Consider the following 10,880-nt stretch of genomic DNA (forward strand, 5'->3'; position numbering starts at 1 on the left):
TTTTTTTTCAGCAGCATTTAAAAAAAAAAATCCCATGTTTTATAATCAGTATACACGTATTTTAGCTTCTACCATTTTAACCTATTTATTTTATTTAGAATCGCCATACATTTTCAAGAATAAAATTAGATGCTATTTTATTTGAGTGAAGTGCATAAGTATCTGACTATATAAATATTCCCTGGATTTATATGGGAATGATGCATAACAGAGAGCAAAACGAGGGTTTTCCTGCCCAAAGTATCTCTTCAGGAAAAAAAAAAAAAAAAATGTGTTTTGTTTTGTTTTGTTTTTCTTTTTAAAAGCCTTTGTATTTTCAAAGCCACTCCACACAGACAATTAAAAGCAAATATGAAATGATAGATCACATGACGGGAGTTGAAATGTGAGGGTTTTTCCCTCGGTTAAACATCGCAGCAGGCTTTACTATAGGAGAGGTAACGAATCAATTAAATCCATTTCGCCCTCCGCGCGCCCCCAGAGCTGCGTGCGTGGTGTTGCTGTGTAGTTTGGGGCTGAGCAGTAGGACCCAGGGGCCTCGGCAGCTACCAATAGTAGCGCGCATTTGGACCTATTTGCATGCAATGCCGTCTGCTCTGCGCATTAATAGTAATACAGATAACGGGTTTCAAAGAATTCTCTACTGAAGAAGGATTGGATTTTTCCAGGGTGCTGCTACTGAGAAGAAACCCGACTGCACTCACCCTCCGGTCGTTCCCCGATCTGACGTTCGTAAGTCTCAGCTTTTGCTTGATTTAAACTCGGGAAGGTCTCCGTGCAGAGCAAAGTTGGAGGGCTGCTCCTGCACGACGGAGCCACCAGATTTCTGAACACAGTCTTATCGAAGGGTAAGTGTCTCAAATGATTGTAAAGGAAGTGAGAGGCAGCTTTAGAATCGTGGGAAGGGATGCGTTTGGTTTTATAACGGTGGCGGTGGGAGGGCAGAATGGGTGCGGAAAGGACTCTGCAGTTTGTCCAGAAATTGTGACTGGGGCACCCGAGTGTTTTGGGGTAGAATCAAAAACCTTCAGGCTAAATCGGAAATTGCAGCCCCTGTGCTCGGGCAGGATTCAACAAGTTTCCCTGCAGGAATGCGACATTTATTTCATTGGAAGTTGTGTTGTGTCCGTTCTGGGTAAGCTGAGCCTGCTTTACAAAGAAGTTTCGGGATCTGCGTCTGTTGTGTGTGGCTGGGTTAACCCTCTTCGAGGAGGTTACGTGGCACATTTGGGCTTCCTGGGGGAAAACAGAACTGCATCTTAGGATGCTCTGAGCGTCGGCGGCCTGCTAGGCTGGGGCTGGGCAACTTTACGGTGTAATCTCAATGTCTCTCACCGCACCGTGGTTCACGATGTGGACTGAGGCTCAGAAACCTGCAGTTCCGAGGCCATTTGAGCTTCCAAACTTTGAAAGCATTCTCCCAGGAGGAGGATACGAACGGGCCTTTGAAAGGAAGCATTGCTAGATGAATTTTGGTAAACTCTTAGTGATATGCAGGCAGTGAGGTTTTTCAAGACCTGCGTTCCAACGTGAAGCTTTTTTGCTTGGAAATGTAGTGCTGATGGGGAGAAGGTGTAGTGGTGATGTGGAGACAAGGGGGACTTTATATGAGGAAGAGAAGGAGGGAGAGAGACGATAGATGAATGAACAAGGTGCGTCCCATCATTCACACACACACACACACACACACACACACAAAACACGCGTGGGACGTGCCAGGAAGCGCTCCAGTTGGTGGCGTTCAGCTGGGAAAGGTAATGCAGGGAGGTCCAGGCGCCTCTGTGTTATTGATGAAGCGCTGTGCCCTTTTGAGGTCTCTTCTCCCTTTTTCTCCTGCCCCCTCTTATCTCCCCGCTCTTCCCTCCTGGAGCTACCGGGTTAGGGAGGGCGAGGCGGCGAGCACGGCTCAGCTCCGCAGCGCTGCGGACACAATGGGGAGAGGTAGAGCCGTGCGGGCGGGCAGAGCCGGGAGCTTGGCATGGCAATCTCACTGTCTCATCCCCGACTGCCGCTCGTCCCCGGGCTGCAGCGCTGCGGAGTCCGCTTGAGCTCCGCGTCCCCGCGCCAGGAGATGAGGGAGAGCCTCGTGGAGGACCGGCACACCTGGCTGCACAGGTCCCGGGTTATCCTTCTAGGGAGACAGGTGAGATAGGCAGGCAGGATCCCGAGGCATCCCATTCCAGCTGCTACCGCTACCTGAAAATCCCTAGGGTGTACCCCAAGCGTCCTAGAGGACCTGCACCCCAAAGGGAAAAAGGGACGAAGAGGAAAGAAGGGAAATGCTGATAAGATTGCAAGAGGAGAAAGGTAGCAAGTGATGTGGGCCAATTCTGGTCGTAGGCCAGGCTTTGCTAGGCTCTTTTAAGTAGGCTGCTTTAGCTGCGGCTTTGAAATGCGCTTCCTGCCCTCTCTGCGGCACCGCGGGGTAGGCTTCCAGACGCAGGCGCGCACTGGAGACGCCTTCTATAGATGAAGGAAGGAGAAGGCAGGACAGGGGGCTTCATTTCACAGTGTCATTTAACCCTGACCTCAACACCTCCCACCCTTTCACTCTCTCACCGGGGAGTGCCCTGACCTTGCAAACTCCTCTGGGTCATCTGTCCTGTTTCTTTTAAGTGATTTTTATCAGGCTGTGTTTGTTACAATGACATGTTAAGAAATGGTTTATGTATTTCCAAGTATTGGTGGGAGATTGTTTAATTTGGAGGTGGATTGTCATCCCTCGCTGAGGAAGGGGCGTCGGTGCAGGTCCACTTGGGGATGCTGGCTGCTTCCAGGAGACCTTTCAGAGGAAACAGTCTTCTGAGCACAGAGGGAAGACGGTATCATTGTGATCTTTCCCCACTTTCCATTGTGGTGGTTTGGGAACTAGGATGTAATACTAAACAAAATACTTTGAGAATCCACTGATCTGTTAGGAGGCCAACTAGAAGCTAGGCTTTTAGGTCCAAACTTGGGTGCTCCGCAGACCTATTATTTAGAGAGATTCAGTTTGCCACCCTAAGCGCACCTTTTCTGTTTCTTGAGGAGGCACAGCTCTTTTGGAAGCATTCCGGAAGGTGTGCAGCATGTTGATTTTATTAAAGGGGACGATTAAAGGGTGGGTGGGTGTTCATCAAACTCCTCCTTTTCCTCCTCCAAAGGGGAAAAATACACTAAAATATCAACAGCAGCAACGTAGAACAAATAAATATCCAATTGGTAAGAGGACTTTGTATTCCAGGACTCTATCTTCCTCCCCCAGGAGGGGAGGGCAAAGCTGAGGAGTAAGTAAGGAGCTGAAGGCATTCACCTCATATCGTTGCCGTGGATTTGGGACTTCCTTTAACCTTTCTCCACTTATCTTCCTGCTCCGTGCGTCTTCCAATTTAGCCCTGTGTGATCTGCAGAACTGAAGCACAATGACACAGCTGCAGATCCCTGGTGGAAGCTTGCTCTAGCAAACAGCTGTTAATCACATCTCTGCTATATTTTCCCACTTACTTCCTTTTACTTCTCTTCTCTTACCCTGTCCTTGAACCAGTGTTACATCTTCCAGGCTGTATCCTGTGAAAGGTTAGTGATTTCCAGTGACATAGCACTGTGCACAGTGTGGGAGGAGGGCAGAGACTCAACAACTGCCTAGGGAGTCTCATAGGCTTAAAGCTGGCTTTCTCTTACCCTAAGCTGCACAAAAATAAAGAAAAATATCCTAACATCTCCCCCACAGAGTTATATTGGTCGGTATAATTGTCTTTTATTTTAATGATATTAGTAGAATCAATTTCAATATAAAATAACATTGGTCAGAGATGAAAGGGAACCTGTCCACTTGCCTGCAAGCATTTGGAAACCAGTGTTGTACTCAGCTGTGAAGTCTCCCTTTTGACATCAATCTATACTTGATACATTAGGAGCTATTTTTATTTCAGCAAGATTTAATATGCTACTTTCATTAAAAACTGATCAACTCAAGACACTGCAGAGATGTGAATTTTAAGAGAAAAAAAGCAAGGCAGCAAAGAAAGCCCTTGGCAGCTTGATGAATGAGCAGGTGTAATGCACCATTTGAAATGTAACTTAAGATGAGTTTCCCTCCAATTCACTAGAGAACAAGCACCTCCTTATCGCCCAGAAAACTCAACTGATTTCTCTCTCTCTCTGAGATTTGTGAGTTCAGAAACAAAAACATGATGGCATACAGTAGGCTAGAACAATGACACGGTCACATAATCATTTATCTCTCTACACTTGCTGTTGAAGTGAGTGAGCAATATTAGTGCTTATGAGTTCAACGTTTATACCAAAAACATATTAGTAGTATATGGGCCAGCCAATTCTTTCAATCCCATAGGAAATGGAGGTCCTAGAAGAGTAACACACTTATCCAAGGCCATCTAGGAGGAAGCTGTAGACTCAGTGTTAGGCGCCCTACCTGCAATAGATATTTCACTCAATCCTCACATCATGCTTTTGAAGCAAGGCTTTATTAGATTTATTTAACATATGAAGAGACCAAAGCTCAGAGAGGTGAAGCAAAATATGCAAAGCTATTCACCAAATCCAGGGCAGATCCACGAGTGTAAATAAGTACTTGCTGACCACAGCATACCTGCTGTCCCAAGATTCCATGGACCTGTGTTTCCCTAAAAATAATAAACAGTTTTATTATTTTTTTAATTTAGTTTCAACATTCATAATATTCCAACCTCATTAATATCCTTTTCACATCCAAACCATTCTTTGTGTTTCCCCAGACCAATCTTCTATAAACAATGACTCTCCAAGGATATTAGACAATGAGTAAGTGTCTTAGTAAGAATAGTCCCACCTCTAACCACCAACCCCAGGGAAATTTGCACAAATTTTGCCAAAGAGTTGGGGAAGAAACCATCATGTCATTCTCATACAGAAACTGTTTACCTTCACCTTCACATTTCTATTCATATGGCTTCTCTGATCTGAAAGTTTCTCCTTTTTAATTAGCCAAACCCTACTCATTTTTCTATAGTGGTTCATCTACTTCCTCCATCAGGAATTTTCTCTGCGTATTCCAACCCTCATAGTTCTTATACATCTCTGAAATTTCCAATCAATTATAACTTCTGTCATTTAATTTGGTCTTTATTTGGAGGTTAAGAGGAGTAAGCTAGCATCGCTTGAGGATTCACTGTATATTATATAATTTTACACAAATTATCTGTCAAATAAAATTTCCTACTTGTTCACTATATTTCTGCATTTAATCCTTATTGTCTTCTCAGTCTCTTCAATCATCCCAGATGCTATGATGCATTTCTAGAATTTCAATAATGAAATCCAAATGTTGTGCCTCTAGTCCATGCATTGCCACATGTCTATTTCCAAAGGTCTATTGACATCTCCACCTAGAGATGTATTCCTTTAAATATTTTAAAGGAAAATGTAGTAAAGGAAATTGTTCAAAGCCACATGTATCATTCTTCCTGCTCTTCTAGTAGGATTTCCAAGTCATAATTAACCATCATGCATTCAGACAAATTCACCTTTGACATCTTTCTCTGCCTCATCCACTATATTCAAGAAATAAAAATAAAAATAATAAAAATAATAATAATAATAATAATAATAATAATAAAACATGCCCTGTGAATTTTGGTTTTCTTGAGCTTAGCTTCTTTTTCTCACAACAGACAGTCCTCCAATTCCGACTTTTACTTCTTGGGATCATCCGTTTAAGCTATTCCCTACATTCTTGCCCCCTTTGAATTCACATACATCATGTCTGCCAGAGTTTTCTTTCTGGAGCACAAATAATGAAGTCCAAATTCCTTATCACGTCTTTCAAGGTGCTCTGTCATTTGGACCCAGAGTTCCTCTCTTCATTCTTCAGCTTTATTAATTGCCATAAAAATTTACTTGCATTTTCTCAAATATTCAATATTTCATTTCTCTTTGCTTTGTTTATGTTAGAACTTCTATCCAGAATGTTTCTCACTTTTTGATACTTGGTTGATTTTTTTATTTTTAAGATTTTTATTAAAAATATACCTAGCATACAATATTATATGAGTTTCAGGGGTACAACATAGTTATTCAGCGTTTATATATCTAAAGAAGTGATCATCATGATAAGTCCAACAACCATCTGACATCATATTGATATCACAATATTATTGACTATATTCCCTTGCTGTGCATTACATCCCCATGACTTACTTGTTTTATACCTAGAAATTCACCTTTCCCCCCTTTGTTTTATTTTTCAATTACAGTTGACAGTCAATATTATTTTATATTAATTTCAGGTGTACAGCATTGTGGTTAGACATTTATATCATTTAAGAAATGATCACCTGACTAGTCTAGTACCCACCTGGCACTATACATAGTTATTACCATATTATTGAGTATATTCCTTACACTTTACATCCCCATGACTATTTTATAACTACAAATTTGTATTTCTTAATCCTTCATCTTTTTCATCTTACCCCCCAACCCCTCCATTTATGACTCCAACAAATTTAGTACCCATCTGACACCATACATAGTTATTACAATATTATTGACTATAACCCTTATGCTTACCCTACATCCCCATAACTACTTTGTAACAACCAATTTGTACTTTTTAGTCTCTTCCCATTTTTTTCACCCACACCCCCCAACCCCCTTCCCATCTGGCAACCATCAAAATGTTCTCTGTATCTATGAGTTTGTTTCTGATTTGTTTGTTTGTTTATTTTGCTCTTTAGATTCCACATATAAGTGACATCATATTGTATCTATCTTTCTCTGACATACTCCACTCAGCACAATACCCTTCAGGTCCATCCATGCCACCGCAGGTAGCAAGAATCCATTCTCTTCTATGGCCGAGTAATATTCCATTGTATATATGTACCACCTACTCTTTATCCCTTCATCCATTGATAGGCACCCAGGCTGCCTCCACATCTTGGTTATTGTAAACAATGCTGCAATTAACATATGGATGCACATGTCCCCTCAAAGTAGCATTTTGGGTTTCTTCGGATAAATGCCCAGTAGTGGGATTACTGGATCCTTCTTTGTCTCTTCTCATAGCCTTTGCTTTAAAGTCTATTTTGCCTGGTATAAGTATCTGCTACCCTAGATTTTTATGATTTATTTTGTTTTTTCATTTACATTTTCATGAAATAACTTTTTTCATTCCTTGACTTTCCAACTGTGCGTGTCTTTCAATCCAAAGTGTGTCTCTTGTAGGTAGCATATGCAAGGGTCTCATTTTCTTACCCATTCAGCCCTCCTATGTCTTTTGAGTGTTTAATCCATTTACATTGAAAGTAATTATTGACAGATATGTAGCTATTTCCATTTTATTATTAATAATTTTGAACTTTTTTTTCCCCATCTTAAAGAAGTCCCTCTTGCCTCCATTTCATTTAGTTCTTTTTCTGGAGTTTTCTCCTGTTCTTTTATTTGGGGCATATTTCTTTGTTTCCTCATTTTGGCTGCCTCCCTGTGTTTTTTGTTCGTTTGTTTTTTTTTGTTTTTGTTTTTGTTTTTGTTTTTGTTTTTTCTCCTATGTATTAGGGAGATCTGCTATGTCTCCCAGTTTTGCCGGGTGCCTTATATAGCAGGCGTCCAGTAGCACAGCCTTCCTGGTCACATGCACCAGTTGTTCCTGGAGTGTCCCTTGTGTGGGTTTTGTGTGCCCTGCTGTTATAATTGCACCTTGATTGCTATTGGCACATCAGTAGGTGGGATTGATCCCTCAGGCTGATTGGTGATGAAGTTCAGCTACATCCACAGCTCACAGGCTGCTGTGTGGTGGTCTTACCCCACTGAGTAGGATTCAACTCAGGGAGCTCTGGTGCCTATAGAGACCACTCTTTGTGTATGCTGCTTGTGGAGCTAATTGGGTGGTGCTCTGCTGTGGTCTGAAACCAACGTTCAGGTATATTGATTCTGGGGCCTCTCAGGAGGGGCTCTGGTGCAGGTCCAGGTCACCCACTGCCTGTGACGAGCCAGAGATTACCTGGTAGGAGCTATAAAGTCATCCATGGTTGGTCGCTGCCTGTGCTAAACCTGGAGGCTCATGGGAGAAGCCACGCTGCAAACTGAGGACACCCGCCACCCAGTACCCAGCCTGGAGTAACTCTGCAAAATACCAGGACACCTCGAGGCCTGCTACCACCTGCCTTTCCCTTAAGGTTCAGCCACTGACAGAACCTTGTGTGGTACTCTAGTTGGGTGAGGCAGCGTCTACAGTAGGAAGTGTTGTGGTCACCAGGTTAATGTAGACTCTGTTTTGGTGCCGGTACTGTGCCTAGAGCTACTCAGGAAAAGTCTCAGAGCACACCGAGGCCAGTTGCCACCCACCTGGCGTCTGTCAGAATTCAATAGTTTTCAAAAGAAGAGAACAATGCACGCAGGGCTGGCTGTTCTCAGAAAAAGTGCCTCTGACATTGGGAGAGTTGGGTGGGGTTGGTCTTAGTGAGTCAACAGGGCAGAGTTGCGAGGCTCACCAGGCCAATCAGATTAAGATTTGGCCATATGCATAGGAGGCGGACTCAACACATTAAAGATGGTACCCCCCTGCCAACTGCATGGGAGGAGGACCGCCTCACAGGGAAAATGGCAGCTGTTCTCCAGCCCTTGATTCGAAGCCACACACCTCAGTCTGCTCCCATATGCCTCTGATGCCCCCCACATGAGTCACTGTCCCTACGCTGGAGAACAAGGTGAGTACCCGTGAGTGAGCAAGTCTGTATGCAGACCCTTTAAGAGGATGTATGGGTTTCCCACAGCCTCCTGGTCTCCTCAAAATGGTCAGAATCCCCACTGCTTTTCACAGCCAGATGTTGTAGGGTACTCCTCTTCCCAGCACTGGTACTCCAGGCCTGGAGTGGGGCTGGGGTCCTTCACTCCTCTGCGAGTGGGGGGAAAACTCCACAGCAGAGATATCCCAATTTTCATCTTCCACAAGGAGAAGTGGAACCAGCCCATTCTGCATCTCTGCCCCTCCTACCAGTCTTGACGTGGCTTCTTCTTCATATCCTTAGTTACAGAACTTCTGTTCAGTTAGACTTCAAATGGTTCTTTAGGTTGCATGTTCTATAACTTAGTTGTAATTTTAATGTGTTCATGGAAGGAAGCATGCACAGCGTTTATCTCCTCTGCCACTTGTGTTTCCTGTTCATCCTTCACTGATCTTTGAAAGCACAAACAGGTGTTACCTCTTCTGTGAAGGCCTTTATGTTAAGCAAATATATTTAAATATGTCTCTTTCTTATCCTTTCTTAATAATATCTCTGAAATTCCTTTGACTTTATTTATTTCTATCATGATACTGTGAATTCCTTGAAGCAGTATTTCTCAAACTTTGGCCATCGAACATGGAAACTTCTGAATCAAATAAATAAATAAATAAATAAATAAATAGATAAATAAATAAATAAATAACACTTAAAATTCCTCTCCCTGGACCCCACCTCCACCAGTTAAATACATTAAAATATGGGGAGGTGGGAATTTGGAATCCGCATTTTACCAAGAATTCCCAGTGTAATCAAGTTTTTGGAGTCTATGACAACAGTTTCTCCCAAACTGAGCCAGGCCAACATGGAGCTTAATTTGGCAGTTTAGGGGAGGAACAATTAGTATAGCTTCTTTGATCTTACTTAAAACTATGAGCCTGTCTTCCTGGATTACTCTGCTTCAAATAAAACTTTCATTTCAGAGTATAGTGAGTTAAATCACGATTCATTTCTACTGAGGCAAGAGAGATCCACATCAGAAAGCCACATTTGTCAAGAGCAGAATTTCAATTATCACATAGAAAATGGCGTTTAGAGTTGAGGTGCTGCTGTTCTTGAATCTCTTAATGACTCTGACTTTTTAATATTATGATGTTTGTTTGGCAGACAGAAAACGTAGTGAAATAAATGTCTGTAAATTACCACCCAGATTAAGTAAGAACATATGCCTATGAAGCAAAATTGAAGCCCTTATTATACTCTTCCAGATTGCATCTACCTCCAAGAGGTAACCAGTATTATAAATTTGCAGTTATTTTTCCGGTGAATTTCCTCTTGATTTTACCATGTACACATACACCCCTCAATCATATGTAGTACTGTATTAAATGACTATACTATTTTTATAAATTGTAACATACTATGTGCATCCTTGGGAATATTGTTTTTTGTGATTTATTCAAGTTGATGCAGAAAGATTTACTTCGTTCCTTTTCATTGCTATATAGTATTCGATTATATAAATCTACTACAATTTATTTTTTCCTCTCATAAATAGGCATTTCCAATTTTTCCTTATATTAAACATGTAGCAATCATCTTTTTTTTTTTTTTTTAATATACATCACTGCACATATTCAATCCTGTTTTAGATATACGTCTAGGAGTGAAATTGATTGATTACGTAGAATTTACTTTTTTTTTCTTTTTTCAGATATTGCCCAAACACGGTGTTTATAGCATTTATAGTTTCCAAGCACATTAGTGAGAGCTACCATTCTATCCAACCATATCAACATTTAATATTGTCACGTTATTTTACCATTTGAATGGTTTTAGGTTCTCTTTTCTGATTATATGTGCAATGAGCATCTGTTCATTGAGAATTCAGGTTTCCTCTACTGTGAATTGCTTAGACATATATTTTACCTACTTTTCTACTAAGATGTTTATATTTTTGTTATAGATTTATAGAAGTCCTTTATATATTCTATATTCTAATTCATTCTTAGTATATATATTGTCAATATTTTTCCACAAGTTGTATCTTTTCTTTTTCCTTTTCTGTTATCAGTGTCTTTTACTGTAATAAAATTTATATTGTGTTTCATTAAAAGTAATATAATTTTTTCATTATGGCTTGTCCTTTTTTTTTTACCTTGTTTTAGAAACTATTCC

The 10,880-nt window shown here is 41.3% G+C and overlaps 1 protein-coding gene and 1 pseudogene across 1 annotated transcript in view; both read left to right on the forward strand.

Moving 5' to 3' along the window:
• Positions 1 to 830, forward strand: part of LOC109457250 (elongation factor 1-gamma pseudogene) — a 131,131-nt pseudogene extending 130,301 nt beyond the window's left edge.
• ROBO1 (roundabout guidance receptor 1) overlaps positions 606 to 10,880 on the forward strand; it is a 1,115,129-nt gene continuing 1,104,854 nt past the window's right edge. Inside the window, exon 1 of the mRNA XM_019750008.3 lies at positions 606 to 848. The gene's annotated coding sequence lies outside the window, so the exon portion shown is untranslated. The remainder of the gene's footprint in view (positions 849 to 10,880) is intronic.

This window comes from Rhinolophus sinicus, chromosome 17 (assembly GCF_057876585.1).
Source record: "Rhinolophus sinicus isolate RSI-liver-muscle chromosome 17, RSI-T2T, whole genome shotgun sequence".
Taxonomy (NCBI): Eukaryota; Metazoa; Chordata; class Mammalia; order Chiroptera; family Rhinolophidae; genus Rhinolophus; species Rhinolophus sinicus.